We start from the raw sequence: 25,397 nt of genomic DNA, 5'->3' as shown, positions 1-25,397 counted from the left end.
AGACAATATATGACACGGTGCGCGCAACGAGTCGTCCCGTGTCTGCGTTGGTATGCGATGAATCGTCATTAGAACTTCGACACCGCGCAACGGGCAACACACGTACGCTCGTACACGCTTCGTTTTCTAGAATGAGTCCTACCAACACGCTCCAAGCCAATTAGATCCGTTCGTGGCCTCTGGGCTGGCAGTCGTGAGAACGAGCCACTCGCGGGAGCTTTCCTCTTCCTCGAGCGGCCTCGCTCCGAATTCCACCGATTTTGAAGAATATTCACCCAACATAGCCATTTCAGTGTTACATTCACGCATCACGCCCGAATCGGTACACTCGCGCGGAAAGCGTTCCGTATCGTTCTGCATTGTTCTCGATGCGTTCCCTCGACCGCTGCACTATGAACCCGATACGCGGAAGACCAACGACGAGGTCGGGAATTAGCGAGCGACTGACGTCGGAGCGAAAAGTCGGCGAACGTTTTGTTGTGTCGTACGCGAGAGACACAGTCGAGGAACGACCTCGGTGCTCACGATGCACGCCCGCGAGCCCACGTCCACATGCACGAGAGTCACGTGGGCGGTTGACGTCGCGGACGATGCAGCGTTTCATTCACGACGATCGATTTCATTAGCGAAACGTCGGCGTTCCGTCTCGACGAAACCTTTGAATCGACTAACGACATGCCCGCGGAATAAATTTCCATCGACGTATTGATCTATCTGGTTAGCTGTGCAGATGGTCGCCAGCAATCATCGGGCACCGACGACACGAGCCGATAAACGCTGATGCTCGGTCGCTGGACGAAAAGCCTCCGTATACCGCGGTATCGCGATTTCCCGCTGTTCCACCGCGTTTGTTCACTCGTCGACGACGAACCCCTCTGCGCACCGTTTCTACGTGGATAGGTCACGTGTGGCGTGGTGACGTTTACGGAGCAACTTCTTTACGTGTCTGCGAACGTCACCCGTCACCGTGGCGACAGTCGTATCTTTCGCGGCTGAATAGGCGACGAATGAGCCCTGCGACTCAGGTGCAACGGGCGCGAAGGAAAAGAGACAATGCGCACGCGTGTACGGAGGCGACGTTTTCGAGCTGCTTTGCAATCGTTTTTCATGACAATTGTTGCTTTCTACGATGCAGGAAGGACGAGGGTCTGGCTTCTTTGCGATTGCATGAAGCTACGAGAGAGCAAATATTTGTGCTGTTTAGTATTATTGTGTGACGTATTGTACTGTTCTTTTTCGGAGTCACTACGCGCGCGAATTTTCGCTGAGTCGACGGGGAATTTTATAGGGTAAACAAGATTCGCGTGGCAAAGGGAAGTTTTGAGTAGATTAGAGGATTACGGGTGACGCGATTAAGAGCGTCCTCTTTTTGTTAGATATAGCTCTTTGTTGTAAACTAGCTACTGGGTTTACGGTTTTACGAAATTAATTGGCATCCTTGAAACCACACTGGGTCACCAATAAGCGAATTGATCTCAGTAGCGAATTCGTAACGAGAAAAACATTGTATCCAAGCTACAGTACTCCTATCAAGACAATACGCTATGAATTTTGTCCAGAAATAAATATTATCCTACCTTGAACAGTGGACGCGATTGCGTCCACTTTTTGTAAAGGCAAATTATTCACTGTATAACTAATAATTTTGAATATTTATCTATAACCATTGCTTTTCAATTTAAGAACTGACAACATGTTCATTGATCTTAGAGTACGTATAACGTGGATCGTTAAGTTGTCAACTTCCGCTCAGAGAAAAGTCAACGAGGATCACGAGAGGCGAAACAGGTTGACGAAGAGGATTTGAGAGACGGCAGGGGAAGAAGAGTGGCGATTGCGCGTCGAAACTTTCGCGTAAACATGCTTTGAGATTACTTCCTGGCTAACACTATCGAGGGAATTATCAATTAGAATTAATTAGCAATTAAGCCAGCCGGCGGGCCAACTTACCGCGAGTTACGACGACGACGGTGCAAAGAGGGACTTTGGAGGAGTCGTCGGCACGGATCAAGCCGGCGTTCTCATTCAACTGGATTTCGTCTCAAGATTCGCTTAAGCACTCGCTACAATAATCTCTGAAGATTGTCTCACGATAGTCTGTTTCCTTTAACGAGCCGTAAATTCGAAGAAGATCGATAATGTATCTCTGATAAACTTGATTAACTTGTTAATCAAGGAGAACAAGCTAAACGGTCGTAACAAAAACTTCCTTAGATTTATATACATACAAAAAACTTAACATTAAAATTTGTATAACGACAGTAAATACAGCATTAGGTTTCAATAATCTTTGAATATACATGTACCTATAATTTGAAATACTCTAAAGGCGGTTTTGGCTAGAAAGAATGTTACAATAGGTCATTCTAGTGGATGAGTTATTGCTATTTCTCATCGAACGAATCATCGCTGGAAAAGGCTTTAATTGATCGAATTCCCATCCGACCAGATCACAAGAGGTCGAGCCCTAAGTCATCCGGTATTCGTCATGCGAGCATTGGAATCATAATTTCTCATAGTGCAAAAAACCGGTTCCCTATACGTACAGTGAGTCACAAATTTTCTCAAGATTCCTCCTGATGCATTCACAACCGATTCAAAGAGTTCCCCTGAACAGTGGCTCCCTATCTACGAGACTTATTGGATTAGAAAACCAACTCAATACCACTGATACATGTGCAACAGTACAAAGGCTAGACTGCGTCAAGGCCGCGTGGAAGCGGGTGATTAGGCAAATTTCCGCATAACGCGATGATTCACGAATTTTAACGCGTCCTGTCGTCAGAATGGCACCAAGAGCAGCAGAGTTATATTCCGGTTTGCAAATGTACCACTGTGAACTCCCATGAATCAAGCTGTAACGAGAAGAGTCGATCGGATGCTGACGTTCGTCGGCAATAATCTTGCCTATCTGCCAGACACCTCTTTATTATCGTGACACAAGCGCCGTGACGTCAGAGCTTACGCTCGCGGAATACCGCGTATCGCGAAAGGTGCGAACGAGACGGGGTTGCGATTGCATGCACGAGGCGATAAATTTTCATGAAGAATGGGCATCAAACTCATGGAAAACAATTGGGAAAGGATACTGAACCTGTCGCGAGATTCCAAGAGGAAAGCATCGGTACGCGCAGCGCTTATTCAAGGCGGGGTGGACTCGGTTCTCGGTGACACGCGAAGAAAGAAAGGAGACGAAGAAAAGTCATGAACGGGCAGTACGGAGGACGGCGGGGACACACGAGAGAAGTATTTTTAGCGGTTACACATTGTTGTTGACTGCTTCTGACGACATTGAACTGCGGGCTCGAGAGAGAGTGTAGAGTAACGCAGCGGTGGCCTACGCGATCCATACGCACACGCGTGCTTTGTGAAAGCGTCTCGTGGGGTCGCGAAATGTGTACTGCACGCGCATAAAGTTGAATCTTGGGGAAAAACGTATCGTATACTCTGCCATTCAACGCTTCTCGTACTATCCTATTTCTTCTTTTGCAAGCTCGTATTTTAACAATAGAACTGTCAACATGCTTTTAGTGGAATAGATAAGATAGCAAATTCTTGAACAAAATTTTAAGAAAAATGACTCGAGCGAATAGTACAAATTGTGCATAATAAATATTTGTCTGGGTTATTTGAATGGGTTGAACTTCATTATTTTTAGAGTTAATATGTGCTTTAGTGGCTCTTTACGCTTTATTCGTGCAAATTTTGCAAACTAGATTTTTATAGCTCAGTGCTCCTTCCATATAAATTATTTTTTATAATTCAATACTACTTGTTGTCAATTCAACTTCAAATAAAAACGAAAATACAAGTCCCCAATTCTTTCCTCTCATTGTGACTACAGCAGTACGAACTTAAAATTTCATTAAAGAGATTATCGTGGCTGCATCTACATGGGGCCACGAAAGGGTTCAACAATACCAAAATAAGACAACACAAAATCCCGATAAGATACTATGATTTCCCAATGAATTTCAATGAATTCACAAGATGGCACAGCTATCCCTCCACGGTGGCAAAGAGACCGAGGCATTTGATTCAGTTGCAGCTGTATTCGCAGGCAATTCGAGCGCGCAAACTGGCTTCGAGCGTAAGGCAGCGATAGAGATGTTATCGGGCCGCTATCGACGCGAGCCGCGTAATTTCGACCGTTCCTCCATTGCGTTCCGTGCGCTCGTGACCAGGCTGACCCTACACGATACGATTCATGCAGCATGGCGGGGCGCGGGTCGCGACCGTTTTCTCAGATAACGGATTCATTCACAAGCGGGGAGGCGACGATTCAAGCCCGACTGCTCGGCTAACGAATCTGGAACGCGGGTTCTTAAATTTAGGCGAAAGTCTCGGGGCGGCGCGGCGCCTCGCCCGTGGCTTGCTTTCGATCAGGGTTGCCACACGAATTCTCTCTCCTTGGTTATGGTGGGGTAAATTGAGAATTCAAAGAAGAATTAACGGCTGTCCTATTGTATTCTATTGCTAAGGTAAAAATGTTAAGCTGGAATTATTGAAGTCTTTTGTAGACTTTACAAAAGGTCTGTAACAGGCTTGAGCTTAATAGAATCAGTAAGAGTCGACTTTGTAGCAAATAAAGTTGGTCTTACTCTAGCTAAGCTATCTTTGTTAATTGTACAGAGGTTCATAGCAGACCCTACAAAAGTCTATTCTGCTTAAATCTACTTAGGAGACTGTTGCAAGAATTATATGACCATTTTCTTCCATGTAAGGAGTCAATGGAGTATAGGTCCTAGACCTATACCAATAGGACACTCGTTATTTCTTCTTCACCTCTCGATTTTCCCCCACTATACTCAGGGAGGGAGTTCGTGCGGCAACCCTGCTTTCGATTCCTGACGAGCGGATCGACGAGGACGCGTCGCGTGAGTCAGGCCCTCTAACGCGTTATTGGAATTTTTCCGAGTCATCACACAAACGCGCAGTATTTTCTGCGTGAATTCATCTCCGCGTCGCGGCGCCTCCTGCCTCGGGAGGTGACACGTCAAGAAGGAAAATTCTTTTATCAAAATCGGTCCTCGCGATCGAACGCCCCCGCCAAAGCATTCTGCTCGTTCCCGACTGCACGACTGTTCCTCGTTGCTCCACGTAACCGTCCCGATAAACGTATCAGTGTTTTTCCCGCAGCGCATCGATCTCCCCGAAGCGTTGCCTAATCGATTCCATTGGTCGAAAGCCACTCGAGAGACGACGGCAGTCTGCGAATGGAGAAAACGGAATCCGTATAGCGGATTCGCCGATATCTCGATTTTCGTCCCCGGATTTCCTGCTCGGCCAGACGTATCTCTCGGCAGCACGCGAGAAAATATCTCCGTCGTGTGCTTTTTCTCCGCTCCGTTCCTCGCTCGTGCCGCCTCCCTCGTCTTTTTAATTCTCGGCCCCGATTTGCACACGTCCGCCAGTGCGTACGCCATATACGGAGACGCGAATAAGAGAGGCACGATGTAGGAAGAGAAAATATCTCAGGCGTGAGAAAGGAAAAGGTGGAAAGGTGAAGAGAGCGGGCGAAAGAGGAACGGAGACGTTCTAAATGACGCAGACGCCCACGCACACCGACGCACGTACACGTTCGCGCTCATCGCGGCCGAGCAAACACCCTGAAATTACTCTCCTGGAGTCTGTCCTTACGCGAAGTGGGCTTGGATCCGTCGGCGACGATTAAACGGGTCCCACCGTGTGACGCAAGCCGCGTTACGATAGTCGAGAAACGACGGCTTGATGAAAATATTGAATGGATAGTATCGGGTAAAAGTTGCTCAGCGCGAGCGCGGCTGTGCATGCGTCATTCAAACGGCAATAAAGTATTCCGAGAATGAAGGATATATTGCCATAATAACAGGCAGCCTGTGAATGGTTACTCACGTCACGTATGGGTGTTTCGGTGCGCGCACACGATCGCGCTCGTTAGATAAACTTACCTGCAACAGAAAGAAACGTCATTCATTAAAAACGAACAATGAGGCGATTAATCGCGCGCGGTTCTAGGTCGGGCATGGCAGTTATTTTTAGAGGAATGTCGGATTCGACGGTCCCTTCTGGCGTGACCTCGGCCAAAGGGAGCGCGGCCGTCCTAGATTGCGCTCCCGAATCGTTCAATTTATGCGATCTCGATTAACCGGGACAGATATAAATACGGACGGTGCAAACGCGGCGGGAAAGCGCTGGTCACGCTTTCGCGATCCAATGACACGTATTTTGGTGTAGGATTCGCTCGATAAGTGTTCACGACTGAATTGATGAGTTTATAGTGAGAATAAGAACCTGATCGTATGAGCATTGATGGAGGTTGAATTTGATGGACAATTGTAGTAGTGTCTACGTTATTTTCAAGTGGGAAAATAAAGAAAAACTTACGCTACTGTGTGTAAATATTTGGACAGTTTTACGTTATTGAAATATGTAAGATACGCCAAGTAAAATTTTATAATAGAGTTTTGTTTACAAATCTCATCTCAGATGATTATATAAGGTTTACAAATACTGGTGAGAATAATATTTAATATTAGTTAGTGTAAATAAGAAGGGGTAAGTATTTCATGCATTTCCAATAATGTAAGTATCCAAATTCTTATGCACGATAGTGTACAGTGGACGTCGAAACGTCTGGTATATTAACGCTGGTATGACCAAGCTCTAGTGCTGCTAGGAGAGTAGGTCAAGCTTGTTGCAGTCTTAAAAGATTTGAAGTGTTCGGTAGCATTCAAATTTTCAAGTAATTCAAATAATTCAAATATTCAAATTTTCAAATCTTCGAACGTTTCAAGATGACAGGATACAAATCGAAATTTTAAATTTGCCTGTTTCATAAACCATTACCCACAGTCCCCCCAAAGTGGATACCTGCATATTTTTGGCTTGTTGAGTTCTACAAGTAGTCGATGACTCGCTATAAATAGTGAATAGATAGCTGTGAATTTACGCATGCTAGAGGGTGAGAACTTGCTCTCGTCATGCTCAAAACTAAAAAGTGAGAATCACATTCGAGGAGCTCTCTTGAAATCACCGTATGCTGGTAGCTCACCTCGGTCTTATCAAGCACATGAATAACATAGCACGCAAGCAACACTCTTTCGCTCTAAATAATCTCAAATTCTAATGAGCATAGGAACCAGCTTCTAACAAAGGCTCGCCGTAGTTTCAACGATGGGACGAAGGCAGGGCTGTCGGTCCTGTATTATTTAGCCAGAGCTATTTGTACTAGCGGCTTTTCTTTTTCGCGTCAACGGCCCTATTCGCGGGAAGAGGTCGATTTGGCAGAGGGCATCGCTGGCACGGCCCTCCGAGAAGGAGCCGCGCCAGATTGTCGCGATCAGGACAATGATCTCGGGTCGCTGGCTGGCTACCCCAACTTAACGCCCGACGATCTTTCTGTCGATCCTACAAAAGCGTCACGAAACGCACGGTGCCGGCGCACCACCTGGACCTTGAATTCATCTTGGCCCCGTAGTTCTCTCTTTCACTCGTGCCGCGCACACGAGCCTTCGCCGTCCCCGTGTCTGAAGGGGCCCGCATCTGCCACCTTGTGCGCCGCGCCGCGTCACACCGCGCCACGCCACGCCGTGTGCCTCGTTCTTTCTTGACTCGCTCCGATAATTACTCAGAGACCCACCGGCTCTCGTTACACGATTATTTCCAGTCGGTCGTGCGATAGGTCATCGATTTGAGTCACGTAAATGCCCGCTAATTAAATGCTCCTCGGGAAAGAAGAACGCTCTTCGTCATTTGATGTCGAATCCCCTTACGAGACAGCCTCGAAGGATTCGGCAGGGGGGTGGCAGGTGGCGGCTCGTGTAGTATTCAAGAATCCTCGAGACACGTCTACGAGCCGCGTGCTTGTCGGTGTGCGCAACAGTGCGTAATTTATCTTTCCACTAGCTTGGAAAGCGGACAGATACGATCGGATGACGAGTATCGCCGTCTGGATCGGAGTCGCTTGAATTCGGAGAACGTAGGGGCTGAAGGAACGATTGGTTCGTAACACAATGTGCCTAATCCTGTGGTTCTTAGAAGGATGCTCGCTATGAAGTTTTGAGTCGGTTGTTGTAGCGAAAAGAACCTCGATTTGTTTAAAGCTTCATATGCAGTAGGGGACTTCAATGAAAATACTGAATGATTTTCTTCTTTCGAGACGTTTCGATTGCTGAGAATGAAGCCCCCTTTTCTATATTTTCTACATATCTCGAATACCGTGGTAGATAAAAACAATTTTTACGATAACTACTGAGTGTCTTTTTATAGAACCTATAGAACACAAGAGACACACTCGTCGAAAATAAGATCCAAAGGAAACAGAAATAGTTTCAAAAAGGAAATGACGACGAGGCTGTAATAAATACCTAAATATTATACAAGCAAAGAGCTTAAGAAGTGTAAAGAATACTCTAAATACTTTATAATACTCAATACTCTAGCAACTCCTTATCTTACTACACCTCAAAGTAAGAAAAGCCTACGGTACTACAAAAAGCGTCAAGTTTATTCTATGAAATGACCGACTTATTTTCCACAAGGAACCACCCTTCATTCATTCTCAAGATCCTTATTAAACCTCACAGGGCGCATTGAATCGCGCCACGTGAATCCAACTCTTGACATAGTTCCGAAACACCTGCAAAAGGAAGACTGGTCGGTAATCGCGTAGGTGGTTGGCGCGAAACCGCGGATTAATTTAAAACCGCCGGGGAAAGAAGAGAAAGAATCAGAAGGATCGCAAACGAACGAGGAGCTTAACGTCGAGTGGTTCTAGGTGGTTGATGGTGGTGAAGTGAGCGAGGGATGAGAGCATGAGAATAGAGGGAGGACGAGGTGGAGGTGAAGGCAGAAAAAAGGAGGATAGGATTGGGCAGGATGAAAGAAGGAAAGAGAAGCAATAAAGGAGAAGAGAGAAAGGAAGAGAGAGAGAGAGGAAAGGCGGAGGCAGGGAGGCTTAAGCAGGGGGCAGCAGGTGATGCACCAGGTGGAGGACGACGGCGCGTGCGCCGTTTTGCCCCCCCGCCTTCCGGTCACGTGCCTGAGCCTCAACCCTTCGCCCCCACCCATTCTTTTCGCAGAACTCTCCTTCGTTTCTCTTTCTCTCATCTTCTCGGCCGAGAAGCTATAACTCGACACTTTAGATTTCTTAATACTCATGAGAGCACTCGCTACCGAAACTCGTTTATTCTTCTGCGCGGACGACCGCCGCTGCGATTTTCCTCCGTGTCGGCGACCGCGCGACAAAGGATCGCCTTTCTTGCAGGAGTCGGACGAAAGAAAAACATGTTTTCGCAGAGGAACAGAATTATTAGCCCGGTTAGGTTCCAAGAATCCAAAGTGGACTGCGCAGAAACTGCGCAGCGTCGTACATCTTTTACTTTATTTCATGCGGATCGTGTTTTGCCGCGCGATATTTTTTGGCAAGGATCGTTCCCCGTCGAGGAGCTAGCGGAACCGACAGATGTCGGCTTGGAAAGAGAGAAAGGTGGATCGTCCGGGCGAAAGGAATATTGCAGGAGGCAGAGGAGCACCTCCGCTGCTCGTACTGTCTGCGCGGTGTCGATTATCTTTTGTATTTATTTCGCCCAGCTTTTATTGCTCCCTCCTCTCCTTCTCTGGTTCTGGTCGCGTCCGAAGGCACGAAGGGCGAACGAACGGACAGGAAGTTAGATAACCATCGACCCTAGCCGCCTGCCGCCTTCGAGAACCGAGTGCTCTGTTTCAGAGATCCCCCTCCTCCTGAGGATCCTCGTGGTCATTTACCGATTCACGAGAGGAAAAATATTTGTCGGGTGCGACGAGTAAAAATACGCTGACGACGACGGCCACCAGTGGAATATAGGTACGCAAGAAAATCGTATTACTATGATGCTCCCTCTTCAAACAAACGCTACTAATAATAAAATAAACCGCGGGTCTGGTAGCAGTACTTCGTGGATACCGCAGCGATTATGCAATCTGTCGAAAGATAAACAAGTGGAAACAGGATCTGCGGTAGTGGTTTATCTGGCGGTGGATCCGCCGAAAATTCGTGGAATGCTTAGAACCGCAACTACAGCCAAGCTCGCGATACCCTTGTATCAGATGCCTGAATCTTTTTGTGCTTAGCTTGTGTCTAGCCGCCGACGAAAGAATATACCCCTTCGAGATAGAGCCTCGACAACGAAACGGAGTCGAGCGTTTTCGTCTTCGAGGATCGCTGAAGACCAGCCGTGTCTACGAGCCGAGGTTCTTCGCCTCTTCGCGAACTTCCTTTTTTCGAAGAAATTTTGTAGGGCGTCGCCCTTGGCTGCGAATCCATTCGGTCGCCGCGAGTCTGCTCGCAACGCATCTGCCCGACCAGAACCTTGGAACATTATTCTTGCAGAAGGGGGTCGATAGGTCGAAAGTATCCTGGAAGAAGCCAACTCACCTTTTCGTGGCTTCTCGGTAAATATACGCGCCGTGCATGTGGACATGTTGGTGTGGGTCCGTCTGCCCGGTGCACGGCCACGTGCCACGTGCGTGTCAGCTGCAATACGACGAGGAGTCGGGCCTCTCTTCTCGGGGCCCGCGTGTGTGCACGCGCAAAGGAAGCTGTCTATGCCTGGGCCCTCCTTTGGCGATTTTATCGAGGGACTGAGATGGAGCCACAGCGTGGCGGCTCGGTGAAACGGAGAAAGAGAAAGCGAGAAAGGAGCGAAGTTGACGTAGCACAGTGGGCCAAATCTCAGAAAAGATGACGTAAAAAATACGACACGTGATGATATGCATGGTCTGCATGGAATGTATTTCTGAAAGTTCCTAAAACGATATTGAATGAGAAAAACTTGCATACAGTTGCATCAGAGAGAAGAAATTTGCACCTGAATTATGAAGGAGTAAGATCCTAGGGATTCTAATAGGTTCTATTTTGCCTTCGTAATCGTATTCAGTATTAAGCATTGATGCAACGTATTCAGTCAGTAATTATGCCACTTATAATTATGTTTTATAGTAATTCAATTATAAATGAATTTTGTTTATTGATATTAAACCAGTTCTATGTTGTTTGACACAAATAAATGAATTATGAATATCTTTGTATTTGGTCTCGAATAACATTATGTTAAAACCAAATTAAAAACTGTAGGTATACATTCTCAATTCACGAACAGGTATTTTAAATATTAAACTGATATCACACTCGTGATCAACATTCCTACAGACCCTAATGTATACGGCAGGTTTAGGAAATCTTTTAATGTTTTTAAGTTTGACCAGCTTTCCTGAGATTTGATCCATCATGTGTGGGTTGGCCAGAAGGAACAGAAGGAGGCTAGGAAATGTATAGGAAAGTAGGTGTACAGCAGTCCTAGCTACCTGCGCCTAATCTAAGTTCCTCGATCCTACCTAGCGACCAGCACCCTGCAGCGGGCACACACTACGTCGATGAGGGAGACAACAGAGGCCGAGAAAAAGGTGTACAATGCTACGAAATCACTTCATCGAAAGTGGAAGGCAGATGCTACCGCGAGGTGTGCAGGAAACGAGAGAGGGATACATCTCGGAGCGCTTCTTTTTTCTCCTGGCACACGTTCTGCTCCGAGACCCGGGGAAAAAATGCATTAATTTCCTCGCGTCGATAGCCTCCAACAGATGTCCACCGAAAGGGACACGGTCCTCGTTTCATTCGGGCACGTGCCACTTTCTTTTGATGCGACTAGACACCAAAGGCGCATCGTTGAGGTATGTGTACCTTGATTTATTGGAACGTCAATCTTAGGGAATGAAGGTATATGAAAGTATATGGGATTGGTTTTTACAAGTGCCAACTGTTCTTGGCTGTCTTCATGAATATTACAAGTAGTTATTACCTACTTCAGTAGATAAAGGGAGCAGAGAAGGATTTCACCCCTTCAGAAGATTATTTATCAATTATGAGCTAATGCAAAGTATTTTGAAGTGCCTACTCTTTTGATTTTTTACTTAATTTTCAAAATTAATTTACTTAGGTAAAGGAAGGACATAAATGATTTAACAAGAAAGACTCTTGATTCAAAGTTAAAATTAAATCATTTTTTTCAGGCAGAACGTAAAATTTTTCACGAGAAGATGATGGTAGGTACTGTCTCAAATTGGAACACAATTTTACAGAAACATTAGATATTAATTGTCACCTGTAATTCTAACCAGACTACTCTGTATCAATCTCTAACACCTCTGTGGTATTTAAATAATTACTGCAATAATGTCTTCCTCTATTGAAGGGTACAAAATGAGTATAGGATTGCGACATTACGGGACCAAAGAATGGTCTCATTAAAATAGGTATGCGGTTCCTACGGCACAAAGCAAGTGACCATCCGAGGTACGATAAGGTCACGAGTGATGCCCGAAACTGTCATCGACGGTACGTGATCGGCGTTCGATGCCTCCCATTTAAGCGCAAAGTGTCATTTCGTACAGGAAACAACTGGCCGCTATTACGCATCGAATTATCATTTTATTCTCGTTTAACCGTGATCCTGAACGAACAGCTGTCAGAAGCGACACTGGGCAGACTTACGGGCGACACAATTCATCGATCGACGCCATATCGACTGGCTTCCCGGGGACGAGATAACGCGAAAAAAGAGGAAAAAGGATCGTGAATGGACGTCGCGATGTGCGTACAAAGTGTTTACGCTCGGGGCGTATCAATAAAGCTGACCACGACATATGTTTTCGAAAGCGGAGTAGATGAAAGGATTGAATGGATTACTGCCGTCGTGCTTTCTGCTTGTGCGAATGAGGGTTGATAGATACGTTTTTTCGATACGGTTAATTCAATGAAATCGTTCTGAGTCGAGTGTTTGCGCCGAAAAAATGTAAAACAGGGGTCGAAAAAACTGCGAAACGGTACCATTTGTAAAAATAGGACAGAATATCGGATTGACCTTTTGACCCTTTTCTTTATCACTCTGTATGCGCGTAAAATCACCTTTATGTCTTAAAAGATTACAGAAAGGTGGCGAGGTGAAAAATAGGATCATTTTCAGTGTCAAGTATGTAACATTACAGAAGGTTTATGTCTTTCCTAAAAGTACAAGTATTAAACTATAACTCTGGGAGATTCTATTAAAAACTTTTGATTTGTGCGAAGAAGTTGTGCACTTCTAGTTCCTTACTATAATCGTTCTCAAAAAATTCTTATTTTAACCTCTTTAAGAGAAGTGTTCACTTAAGAGTAACATTATCACGAGTTGCTCTGAATAGTACTTTCAAATAGTATATTTACTATCAGACATTGCGTTGAGAGTAAATGAAAATAACTGTCCAAGACGAATACTCTTCCCAACAACTCGCAATAGTTTAACTCCCAAGTGGGCACGCACTCTAAGAAGAAGATGAGAAATCGACAATACATAATTTTGAACAGCAGTTGAACCTATTTCTACGAACTGAAGTGGTCGAGAGCCAACCCCCAAACAAGACAAAGGTGGCTTTTCCGTAAAGCAAAACACATTTCCTTCCTTATTTACAGTGGCACAGCTGTATCAACGATCGCAGTCACGGCGCACCGATCGAAAGAGGCGACCTGCAGGTTGAACGAAGCCGGCTTCTCGCATGGTCTGCGCCAAATATTGTCCTGGTCCCAGTTGTGGAAGGGTTGGGACCGCGGCGTCTGTTCCAGCTGAGTTATGTACATGTGCGTATCGAGAACGGAGAAGGAGCGGGCATTTGGAACAGAGCGAGACGGATTCGAGCAAAAATCTAAGGAGGAAGGGCAGTGGGGAGGGAGAGGAGGTCGAGGGCCCGAAGGAAACACATGCCAGGAAGGCTCGTGCCACGACGATCTAAGCCGTATCTCGTGAGGTTGCAGCTGCCCTGCACCACCGCCGCAAATTGCCTCTCCCCTCCGTCCTACCCACCCTTCTCGATAGTTGAGACACGAAGTCGGGGCACCGAGAGGGGCCTGGCTTCCTTAAAGCGAGTCGAGCGAACAACCAGCGCCTCGCGTTGCTCACGAAGCTCCTCGAGCCACCGTGGGGCCTTACGTCGAGATAGCAGCGCTTCCACTCGACAGCGGGGACACAAGGTGGCTCCGAGCAAGGGGATGAGAGGGGCCCGTGGGTCTTACCGCGGCGTGCTTCGCACCTGGAGCCTCGACGAGAACGCAGAAACGTTGCCTCGAACTGTGGTGGCCGAGGAAACCGCAACTTATGACAAGCAGAAGTATTCCTACTTTGACAAAGGTAGCGTGTACTGTCGCATAACTTGAGGAACCATTTAACTCTTATCGTATGAAGGTAGGGTTACTTAAAATTCGAACACGCATTTCTAAGAATCAGCATATTTATATAAAGAAAAAAGAAATTGAAAATTTGTAGACTAATGATTTAAGTATTCGAAAATTTGAATTTGTTCATGCCAGGGAAATTGTAGTGGCTTCTAAGTAACCCCATCGTGTCTTGAGAGCTAAGAAGAATATTCTAACGTTTCGGCGATGTTACCAGTAGCTTTGTTTCAGCGATTACTTAAGCAAGAGTAATGAAGTAACTATACAATTGATTCAACGAGAAGCCAAGTCTGGCAGGGTATGAAAGGAGATGTCTATCAAATCGTAGCTCGCATGGCTGGAAAATCAATTGAGGGTACCGCGCGCGCGGTCGGAATGAGAACCCGCTGCGCTGATATATTTTGGCAACAAAGTAACGAACGCGACGGGAGAGACGAGGAGAAAGAAATTACGCGCGAGGAAGAGGAGCGGGCACGGCTGGCTGGACAAATTCGATCGTTGTCGACCGTTTGACGGCTATTGGCTAGAGAGATATATTCAGTTACCAGGTTTAACACGAGCCTCGCGTCGTAACACGATAACTGGTCGCTCTTTCGTGTTCCCCTAAGAGCCCACAACGGCCAGAGCACTAACGACCCTTTCGTATGATCAAATTTTCGACTATCGAATATTCATCGTCCAACGAAAGGAGGGGACGACGCACGTTTTCCTTTCAGATACGGAACAAGTCGACCGACTCCTTTCTCCGCTCCCAACTACGCGCATAAATCTCGACGGACGCGACCCCTCGCCGTCTTATCGGCCGTCCACCTGTTAATCGAACTCCGATGTTTTAATGAAACCCAATGAAAGGACCACCGGGGCGATAACGCTCGGCTCTCGAGGCGTCGGGGTGACCCAGAAACCGAACTCGAGACCAAAGTTTACCCGACAGAGAGTCTTTATTCCTTAGAGCTCTCCTTTGCCTACGAGAATGGCACTCGAAGGGTACTTATGCCCGCTACTCGCCCTTCTCGCAGGACTGTCGTGAGAGGTGGCGTGCTACCCCACCTCCCTTCGTCGAGGTCGAGGAAAGGAAGCGGTAGCCGGGGGTTATTGCCGGGTCGATGTCATTTTCTCTCGGTGGCGAAAGGCTTGAGAGAAAAGTGGTGGCAGGAAGAGGTGAAGCAAGGCTAGAAGTGACTGCGGAGAAACACTTAGTCCCCGTCCCGTTTAATGTACATCAAAGGGCTGTCGTTGTCGTCCTCATCGGCCTTCTTCTACTTCGTCGCTATTTAGCGATGTCCCTGCGACGCTGAAGATTCCCTGGACAAGATAACCGATGAAAAACGCCAGCCTTAACAGCATCGACGGCTCGGCCGAAGAGAAGCCACTCTTCACTGGGACCACGCTGCTCGCCCACAAAGCGTGGCAAGACAGAATTAAAACGGTTGCCGATGGTCCTTTTGACCACCCTCGACGCATTTTAAACGAACCCTCGAGCCGTGTGCATAGATTCGGTTCCTAGAACGCGCGCAACCACCCCCTTCGAATATGCTCAGCTAGAGCATATACCTCCTCTCCTTTATTCACATTCATCTCGGAGGATCCGTCTTGAAACGTGAAATCTCGCAAGAAAAAAAGGATGCACCTCAAAAGTGTGCTCCGGATAGGTTCTAACCGACCCGCGTAAGAAAGTAACTCCACCGAATAAGGTCACGTACCTTTGAATCTTTTCAAATGCATGGCCGGATGCCTATCTCTCTGGCGAGCCTCCCGCGCCGGATATTTCCGCCCTGACTATTTTACCCTGGATTGCTCCAGTTCCGTGAACACGTAGTTTCATGCAACTTTATGCCCGTTGCTCGGTTATATTTATGCCCCGTTTCTCGCTTTGCATGCTTCCTAAGGAGAATGGAAACGGCGTAACGCAATAAAGACGGCTGAACGCGTTGTTTCCTTTTCGTTCCCCTTTCATGTTTAGCTTATTCTTGATATTGGCGATCATAGTGTTTCCTGGTTATGAGTTGAGCGTTTGGTGACGAATTTATAGCGAGAAAGGGTTCTGTGTGTTTGCGTGTGCTTGCGAATTGCTTTGGTTTTATAGAAAATGTAAATGATAGAAGATACGAGCGAAATTCTTTCGCTTTAAGTGCCTACAATAGGGGTTCGATTAACCCTTACCTATCCAACGCCGGGTCATTGTGGACTTTGTATTGGTCTTGCGAAGTAGCAATTCCAAACAGTCGTCTTTTAGAGGGTTAATTGATCTAAGATCAAATTCGAAATTTTACTACCCCTTTGATGCTTAATTTTCAAAGCAATATGGGGAAAAATACCAAAAATATAGAATGAACAAGATTCGTTCACGAAGATGCTGATAACTATAAAAATATATTACAAAAATAGTCTCGTGTCTGCATCAAACTTAACCTCTGTTAATTTTCGTAGGTCTTTCTCGTCAGTTTTAACAACTCAAAATTCTCTATTCGCCTGTGGAATCGCAAAAAACGAGCTCGAGAAGATATCCACTCGAGTAGAGGAATTTCGCAAAGAAACCTCCAGATTTCTCCTTTTCACAAGGCAGACGAGATCTCGAGGAGGCGGCTCTACGGCTCGTGCCGGAGGTGAGAAGAAAATCGGAAACGTCGCCGCGAGAACGCCCTTCGAAATGGTCGTTACCGGGGCCCCGCTGATTATCTAAGGGCGGACGTCATTTCCGCGTGGGCGTATGCCTTTAGGGGGCGTGCGGAGAAACGAGGGGTCCCGATTCACCCCCCTGATCCCCCTTCTGCTATTTCAGGATCAGACTCGTCGATTGCCAGACTCGACAGCTGGGGTAGATTTTTGAAATTCCAGCTGGTGCCTATTTCCTACGGTCTTCCGGTGGATTTTCGTCCATCCATTTTCTCCTGTATTGTTCCCTCGTCGACGCGGAGGCGAGCTAAGGTATTGAATTCGAACCGATAAGGCTGCGGTTACAGTTGATGCGTGTTCCGACAAACTGATGTTCCGACGTATACGTCCGAACTATTTATCGTACGAGTGAGGCACGTTCAGATCAAACGACGTTCTGACGAGTATGTCTGAACTTGCCTCGCTCGTACGATAAATAGTTCGGACATATTCGTCGGAACATCGATTCCTCAGAAAACGCATCCACTGTAACCGCTAGCCTAACGCGTTGAAGAATGCTTGACTTTGGATACAACCGACCCTCTTTGTTTTATATACGGAGAAGTAAGACTAGCAATTCTTCCGTGTTATTTATTAATAGAGATCGCAGACGAGAATAAATCAGCGGCGAACAAAAGAGTGGAGTTGCGTTGCGAAAATGGAACAATAAGGACGCATGATAATCACAGGTTCGGCGGGCGAGCAGAGGTGTACAGTGTACATATGTAGCCGAAAGCTGATGTCTACGGGCATCGGTCGTCGATCGCTGCAACATATATTTTTGTCTGTACACCCAGTCGGTCGATGGGCGCCCCTGAAGCGGGACCCAGAGGGTGCATCGGAATCGTAGAGGTCCGAGGGTAACAAACGCGAGTAAAATGGATAAAGGCTACACCTGGCCTCCGGATGGTCGACGGCGGCACGCGCTGCTCTCTCCCTCCCCTTTCTCCCCTTTCGTCCCCCTCTCTTTCTCTTTCTTTCCCTCCTTCCCCTTTCTCTCTCTCACTCTCTCTTTCTCTCTCCATCTGTAGATAGGTCTCGTTTTCCCCTCCCAAATGTACACACCTGCCCCTCACCGACACGCATGCACGTCGTTACAACTGTGCGCGCAGCGAGGGTCGTAAATGCACACGGATTACTCCCGGCGATGCCAGTGGTATGGAGAATAGAGGCAGAAAGTGGAAGAGAGCGAAGAGAGAGTGAGAGAGAATGGGAGGAGAAGAGACAGTACCGCAACTAGAACACAGTTAGCCCGTTGCAATTTCGACGCGAAATTATTTTCTCTCGTGCACGTTCCCCTCTACCACTCTTTAGCGCGCTGGTCCTTTGACCGGTGACGAAACTTTGCACGGAAAAAGGATCCTCGAGGAACTCATTTACGCTCGGCGGGTATTAACGTGTAACGAACCATGCGCTAACTCGTTCAGAGATGATGAAATAACCGTAAACATTGATTAATGCCGCGGAGCTGACTGGCACGCCGTAAGGCGGAATTTATGCGACCACTATTCTACTTCTCGCATTTGAGATTGTGTACTCATGGTGTACTCTGATTTTGGAGCTCGAGTGGAAGGGGAACGCTTCGTTGGGAAATCTGTAGCGTTTAGGATTTTGAAATTCTCCATATACATATATGTATCTACATTCCAAGCTACGTTATCTGCTCGAATACTTTTTCTGAACTCAGTGAAATATGTTTGCTGTAAATATCTTGTAATTTCTATGTATATCTCAGGATTTAGTTCAGACTTTACTGATACAATTGCAGTAGTCGTATTTACTTACAGTGCTCACGGTATTTCAATAAGCATTGCAAGTGATCAAATACTCGAGTCACTGTGTGTAGTTTAATTTTTTTTAATTATCCTTTTGGAACGTGCCTGAAGTCCTAATCTTTGCAACTATACGTGGAAACACATCTCTAAAAGAATTGAAGCACTTTAATTACACAATATTGCTTACTGAAAGTTCAATTTGGGATAAATCAGTACCGAAAATTTAAAAGAGCTGCACATTGTGGTTTCAGTAATAAAGGCCTTTTCTAAATGAGAGTAACCCTTTAACCTCAAAGGAAATGAATGTTACCAAATTCACGATACGATATCCCGCCTTTGTCAACAGCACGGTCGCGACAGAGGAAAGGGCGTGATGTGAGAGGGTGGAAAAGCAGAAGCCTAAAAGCCGGCTGCTGCAAACAGCGACGCTGTTCTCGTGGCTGTTTCTGTTGCCTGCCGCCTGTGTTTGCAGCCTCCTCCTCGCGAACTTTGTCATTTCAACGATGCACCCTTAATCCCTTTTCCGTTAGCGCGCCATCAAGGAAGTTGACGTCGATGCCCCTTGGAAATTTGGGCTGCCAACTTGAATGCTCGACAATGAGGGAGTTGTCCCCCGACTCACTCCCTTGTTCTCAACACTGGCCAAAGAAGATGAAGCGAAAAATCTATCAAACATAAGCTAAAGAGCGACAAAAGTGACTTCCACTGTAAGAAACGCCACTAATTTCATTCGACAGGAGAGGGAGACTGAGATGCCGATAAACGACTACTATAATTCATAGATACATACTACATAGTACTTGACCACTAAGACTTCTAAAAATATAGTTCATGGAAAACATAGATATACTGAAACTGTGATACCCAGTATAATAGATTGTTTTATACATAAAAATCTTCAAGTAAAAATGTACGGTCACCGCTCGCAAGAGAGCCAAACTAAAACCTTTACTATTTTTAAGGTAGTGCAATTTCCATGGCTTCTATCGTACATTTACGAAGGTTAACGAACTTTCAAATACATCCATGACCGAGGCAAGTGGAGGTCACATGCGTAATTTCAGCCCCGTTTGTCGAGTCACATCGACAAGGACTTTTCTCCGTGAAACGCGAAGTTCCCCGGCGATGCAGTGGCAGAACGTGCCCCTTGCGAGAAACAACACAGGGCAGAGGGTAATTGGCGGAGGACCACATTATTAAAAGTTTCCATGATGGGCGTGGAGCCTGAACGTCTCTGGACCTGCGACGGGCATAGTTTTCGTGGCGGTGCGGCGTTATCGCGAGCAGCGATTCCTAATGAGGTGAGAGACCCTTTAATGACCATTTTCCGCGGCAGATGCTGGAATATCGTGACGTCAATCGATCGTATATGGACGTTATTCGCTGGAGTCAATGCGACCACAATTAGGAGACGCAGTCTGAACACAGAATACGATTTTTTCTTTTCTTCAGGAACTTTAATGTGGATATGGGAGCAGTCACGCTCAACCGTCATCACTTATCGTCAGTTTTCGTCAAATTTCAAACATAGAAATAACAGATTCAATACAGTAATTATATCTAAGAAATAACTCATAGCAGATAATTTGCAAGTAACATTGTTAATTCTCGGATATAATTATTGTATTAAACCTGTCGCTTATACGTTTGAAATTTGATTAGTGGCTGTCGATCAGTGGTGATGGTTGAGCGTTATCGCTCCCTAATTGAAAACTGTGGACAGTAAAGAGTTTCACACGTTTGGTTTTTTAAATTTTCTAGTTTTCGTTTTTAGGTGTAGATCTGATTGGGAGGTATCTCCTGGTTTCACCTCAGCTTTCTTTTTAACAGAGTTATTTATCTTGCTCTATTTATGCCACAGTTATCGTCATTTCCGCTTGATGGTCCCAACAGCCTAATGTCTTAAATACGAGGTTGCGTGTACGCCCGATGATCTAATGTTTCGGGTACGATGTGACCGTTAGAAACGAAGAACGAAGTCGTTAAGCGATTTAACGATCGTACGGATAAACTGGCATCTTTAAACTTTTTCTTTTCTTGAGGTCATTAAAGTTCGTTCGTTGTACGGGCCTTCCTCCTCGCTCGCGAAATAGTCGATAATCGAGCGGGTCGACGTGTTACAAGCGGTGACGAATGTACTGAAATATTGAGAATTAATACCGAGTTTATTTTAGAATCTAATATTTACTGTCAGTTATGCGTGTTATATTGACAACGTCAATATAAAGTCTCCAACGACTGAGTGCGCATCGATGCTCACATCGGGACTTTGACGTTCGAATCGCTGCTTCTTTTTTCAAATACATCAATATTTGCCTTTTACAGCACGGATGCGTCGACAGAAATTTCGTATTTTCGCGGAGATCCTTTATGATACTTTGAATCTTGGGAAAATATGATCTTGAGGCAAGAAAGATTCTATGCGATAGAAAAGAATGCTGTATGATAAGATTATGAAAATGATGTATCCAGAAGTGATTTTTCATTTGTCAGTTCCACGTATTTGCGCTGTCTCTAAGAACCATGAAAGGATAAGAAAATAGACTATAATCGCATAGCTACATTTTAAGCTAAAAGTATACATTTGTAACTTAACACGTGAAAAAAAAATGCAAGGTTTATCTTTGAAGACGAGATTACAATTTGAAAAGTAGTTACACGATAAACTTCGCAGTAGAAGATTAACAAGATAGTTCAGATACGTGGAAAAACGTAACTGAATTCTAAAGCTGCTCTATAGATCATAGTGTACACCTAGACTATCGTAACGTCACGCAAGATGATGCAACACCTCGTAACACACCTTCACCGTCCAAGTAGGATCGCTCAATAAACTTTTTCGGATTTCCCCTTTCTCAACGATATCACAAGCGACATTAAGTTACCTCCTTTGTTCCGAACCCCTTACGACAAAAACAGCGTTACGGTACCTAAGTTCAACTAAAAATATTTCTCATGCATCTTATAAACTAAATTCATTAATAATCATCCAACTGCCACAGTTCTCTAAAGACAGCGAAACTGTTACGTACGAGTCTGTGATAGCTGACACGTCCATTTTTCAAGTGCCCTAAAGCAAATGACGATGTTACCTGAACGTAAATCGAAATCGCAAATATCCGTGGTAATACCCTAATCCCGGTTTATTGGGCCCTCTTTCTCTCCCCTTGTCCCAGTCCTAAACGTGTGTGTGTATGTATATACATATCTCCGTGTATTGAACGATGGAGCGAGCAGAGACGATGAAAAAGCGCAGGACGACAATCGGAAAATTGTGCCATCTGGTCGAAGGCTGTGTTCACACCGAACAATGTCTGCATTATCTGTTCTCCGCAGCGGCAGAAGAGGCATGACGTGGCAAATGCTCGCCACACCAGACGAATCGACTAGTCATTGGATGACTGAGCTTCGACGTGGGATCCCGCAGTTCGCGGGGAAAATTCGCGGTAAGCACTGATTCCGAGAACTTTCCTGTATGGGAACCACTGATTTGTATTCTGTAATTCTCTCTTTTGAAAATAGGAAGTCTATTAGCGTAGATTCCATTTTGAGTAATTATTCATTTCCATGTTTTATCTTTTAATATAAATTTTTAGTTAAATGTCTATATTTTTGATTAGACTATTAAAGTGTAATTGAGATCAATTTTAAAGAGTTATAATATTCTTGATGGTAACGTATGACAAGGAATAAATGAACAACGATAATGTATATAAAAACCAAGTAGCGATATTTGAGTCTAAGATAACGTCACAGTGACTACAGTCACCGCCCCTGTCCGAAAATATCCAAAAGCTAAGTCATTTAGTTCATTCAGCGATCTGTCATCAGAGTGGTCTCCAATTTTTTCAAGATCTCGAGAATTTATAGCCACAGATTTACTGAGTTCTAACGACAAGGTGATCCACGTTGTTCTTCGTTTAAAAAATAAGGTAGAGAAACGATAGAGAAATTTGTCGAAATGTGCGAGGAACACCAACGAAGCATCGCGCCCACACAGTTCGGTCCGTTTTCGAATCAGTTGGTGTCGTCGACGACATCGTCGTCGTCTAGACTTCTTGCAGACGTGACCTAAGGTCCGGATTAATTTTAGCAGTATTTTGTTTCGTCCGTCTCGCGTTGTACTGCCAACCGAAGCATCGATTCGCTCGTAACGCGTATTCCAGAATATTTCGCACATGCAGGACGCGTCACAGTTTTCGGAGAAACGCAGAGTGGCACCTAAAAGCAGTGTTACGTTGACTAATTTCTGCCAATGGTTTCCTCGTTCATCTGCTCTGTATCGTGACTCGTAATTGATAAGATAGCGAAAGAGGATTATACGAGATCGTTACGCGAGAAAATTCGAATGTTCCTGAGATCACCTTTTTTCTTGCGATGAATGGTGAAACTTTTGTTTTTTATAGTTTAAATTCTAATTATGAGTCTTGAGTTTTTGACCACTTGTATATCTTATTGATATCATAGCTCTATATTAGGAGTAGTTTAAATGTTGTTCATTATTGTAGAAATAAAATTGTAGCTTAAATAAGATTAAAATTGCAAGTATTAAATAAGCAATGGCTTATGGTTGTTACTGCCTATTGGACTACCTGTACGACAAGATCAAATTATGTATTGCTAAATCGCCATTTTTATGAATTTTAATTCAAACCTCACAAGCACGACAATTCGCAATAAATTAAAATTACCCATCAGAATGCAACTGTTCTCAGGAAAGAAACTTTCTAATTGCACATGAAATTCTGTGAGCGGATCCACGGTAGCGTGTAATCGAAAACCGTGCAAGAGCGTGCGCGGTTACGAAATACGCCTTTAATTACATGGTTTGAGCGCTCTTGGCAGCTGCGAAAAGGCGAAATGGTCCACGCAGGAAATCCATGTGCTTTGCGTGTCCCGAAAACGAGCTGCGATCAGGCGATTAGCAAATTTCGATCGCCATCGATGTAGCGGCGATCCATAAAAGCAGAGTACGAACTAAACGGTGAATTTAAATTATTATTGCAACCTTCTCCGAGAAATAGATCGGTCGAATCGATCTTGAGCAGTGTACTCTCGCGGCGAGATCAAGATCAATTCGAACCGGAGCAAGAGGAACACGTCGCATACCGATACTCTGTTTCCTTTCTTTCGTTCCGTGTAACATAACGTAGAAAGGCGTCTCGCGACGCATAAATCAGCTGTGCCAATTACGAGCTTCAGAATCGTTGCAAAATCGTCGCGAAACACGATGCAACAGCAACCTTACGAGACGTTCAACATTCGCGATTCGAATTTTTCCTGCTACGATCAATTGCAAAGTCGAGGAAAAATCGACCGAACCGACGCTAAATTTCGCAGCACGGTCTACTTAACCGCGACTCATAGGTGCACCTATGTTCGTTCCAAAGTTCGCTCATCCGAGACGAGACCAGGAGAGAAAGACGAAGCCAAGGGGACAGAGAGGGAGAGGGATACAGCAAAGAATATAGGAGCAAGAAAGGGAACGAGAGAGAGGAGCGAATGACGTTGACCTCAAACGAGGCGCCCGGCAGTTGGACGGTGCAGGAAGGGAGGACGCGACGCCGCGCGCCGCGACGCTGACGCACCGTGTATATTTGGCTAAGGTCCGCCACGTCCGATCGTAGTAGTTCTTTCCGCGGTAGCTAATCTCGAATGACTACCTATTCTCGATACCTCAGCCTCCGTCATAACGTCGTGAGATCTTTCAGTCTATCCCCTTCACAAGCTCCATCCTCCAATTGAATACTCTATCCTTCGATTACCATAATCTCTCGGTTATAATTCCTTCAGCTTCTTAAGAAGCCAATACTCAGATTACTCCGAGCAAAAAGATGAACAGAGTGAAAGTAGCATCGCTTATTAAGTGCTCACCCACTGCACAAGTTCCATGTTTTTGCAGATGTTAGAGACAATTCTAATGGGCGCAGAGTTTCTTCTGCCAGGAGCGAACGAATTCGCTCCAGCTTGCTCTCGTACGCTCGACCATGGACAAAGTGAAGCGAATGTAAAACGCGAGGGGTGGAAAAACGGCAGGCGAACGTCTCTCGAAACTACTTCGGGGTGGCTGGAGATACACATACGTAGATGGGGGGCACAGAGAAGAGGCGGATGGTTGGCGAGCGACGCGAGATTCGTCGTACGCAGAAGAAACAGCGACCGTCGACTACCGGCGCTTCGAGAATTTATGGACGGGTCTCATTCGGCGCGGCGCATCCGCCCGGTGCTCAGAAAAAGTCGAACCTGCACACGAGAGGACTTCGGTATTACATTGTGCGCGGCACGAGTTCCCGCGACGTCGTCGATCCGCCGAAAGAGATCTTCTTTTTCTCGGCATGGAAATGAGCTGGCAGTTCTTTCATCGCGAACTTATTCAATGTCCGCCTGCACGCGCATCATATTTCCCTCTTATCTGTGCTCGATGCAGCGCGACTCGGCGTTTTCGACAATTTCCACTCGGCTTTCCCTTAAACATCATTCCCCGCCCACGCCTATATTTCTTTCATTTCGCCGGATACGTCGAGTGTTCTTCAAAGAACGATCGTACTCCGACGGAAGCTCGTTCCCCGTCCCGATGTTTGGATAATATTCGGATGGAAGTGGAAATTTGAAAACACTCGAAAATTATTCGGAGTGTACCGTGAACGTCGGGAAAATATTTCAATTGGGGGAATGGTAGGAGACACACAGTTGCCGCGTGTCAGAGGTCGCGCGATTCGTTGACCGTGGATTGAAAATATTAA

The 25,397-nt window shown here is 45.7% G+C and overlaps 1 protein-coding gene across 3 annotated transcripts in view; it reads right to left on the bottom strand.

The window, feature by feature from the left end:
- The window catches only part of LOC143187366 (serine/threonine-protein phosphatase 4 regulatory subunit 1), a 146,145-nt gene that overhangs the window by 95,617 nt on the left and 25,131 nt on the right, over positions 1-25,397 (bottom strand). The window lies entirely within an intron of this gene.

This window comes from Calliopsis andreniformis, chromosome 2, assembly GCF_051401765.1.
Source record: "Calliopsis andreniformis isolate RMS-2024a chromosome 2, iyCalAndr_principal, whole genome shotgun sequence".
Taxonomy (NCBI): Eukaryota; Metazoa; Arthropoda; class Insecta; order Hymenoptera; family Andrenidae; genus Calliopsis; species Calliopsis andreniformis.
The sequence above is the reverse complement of the archived record's forward strand: the minus strand, read 5'-3'. Positions and strand labels throughout refer to the sequence as shown.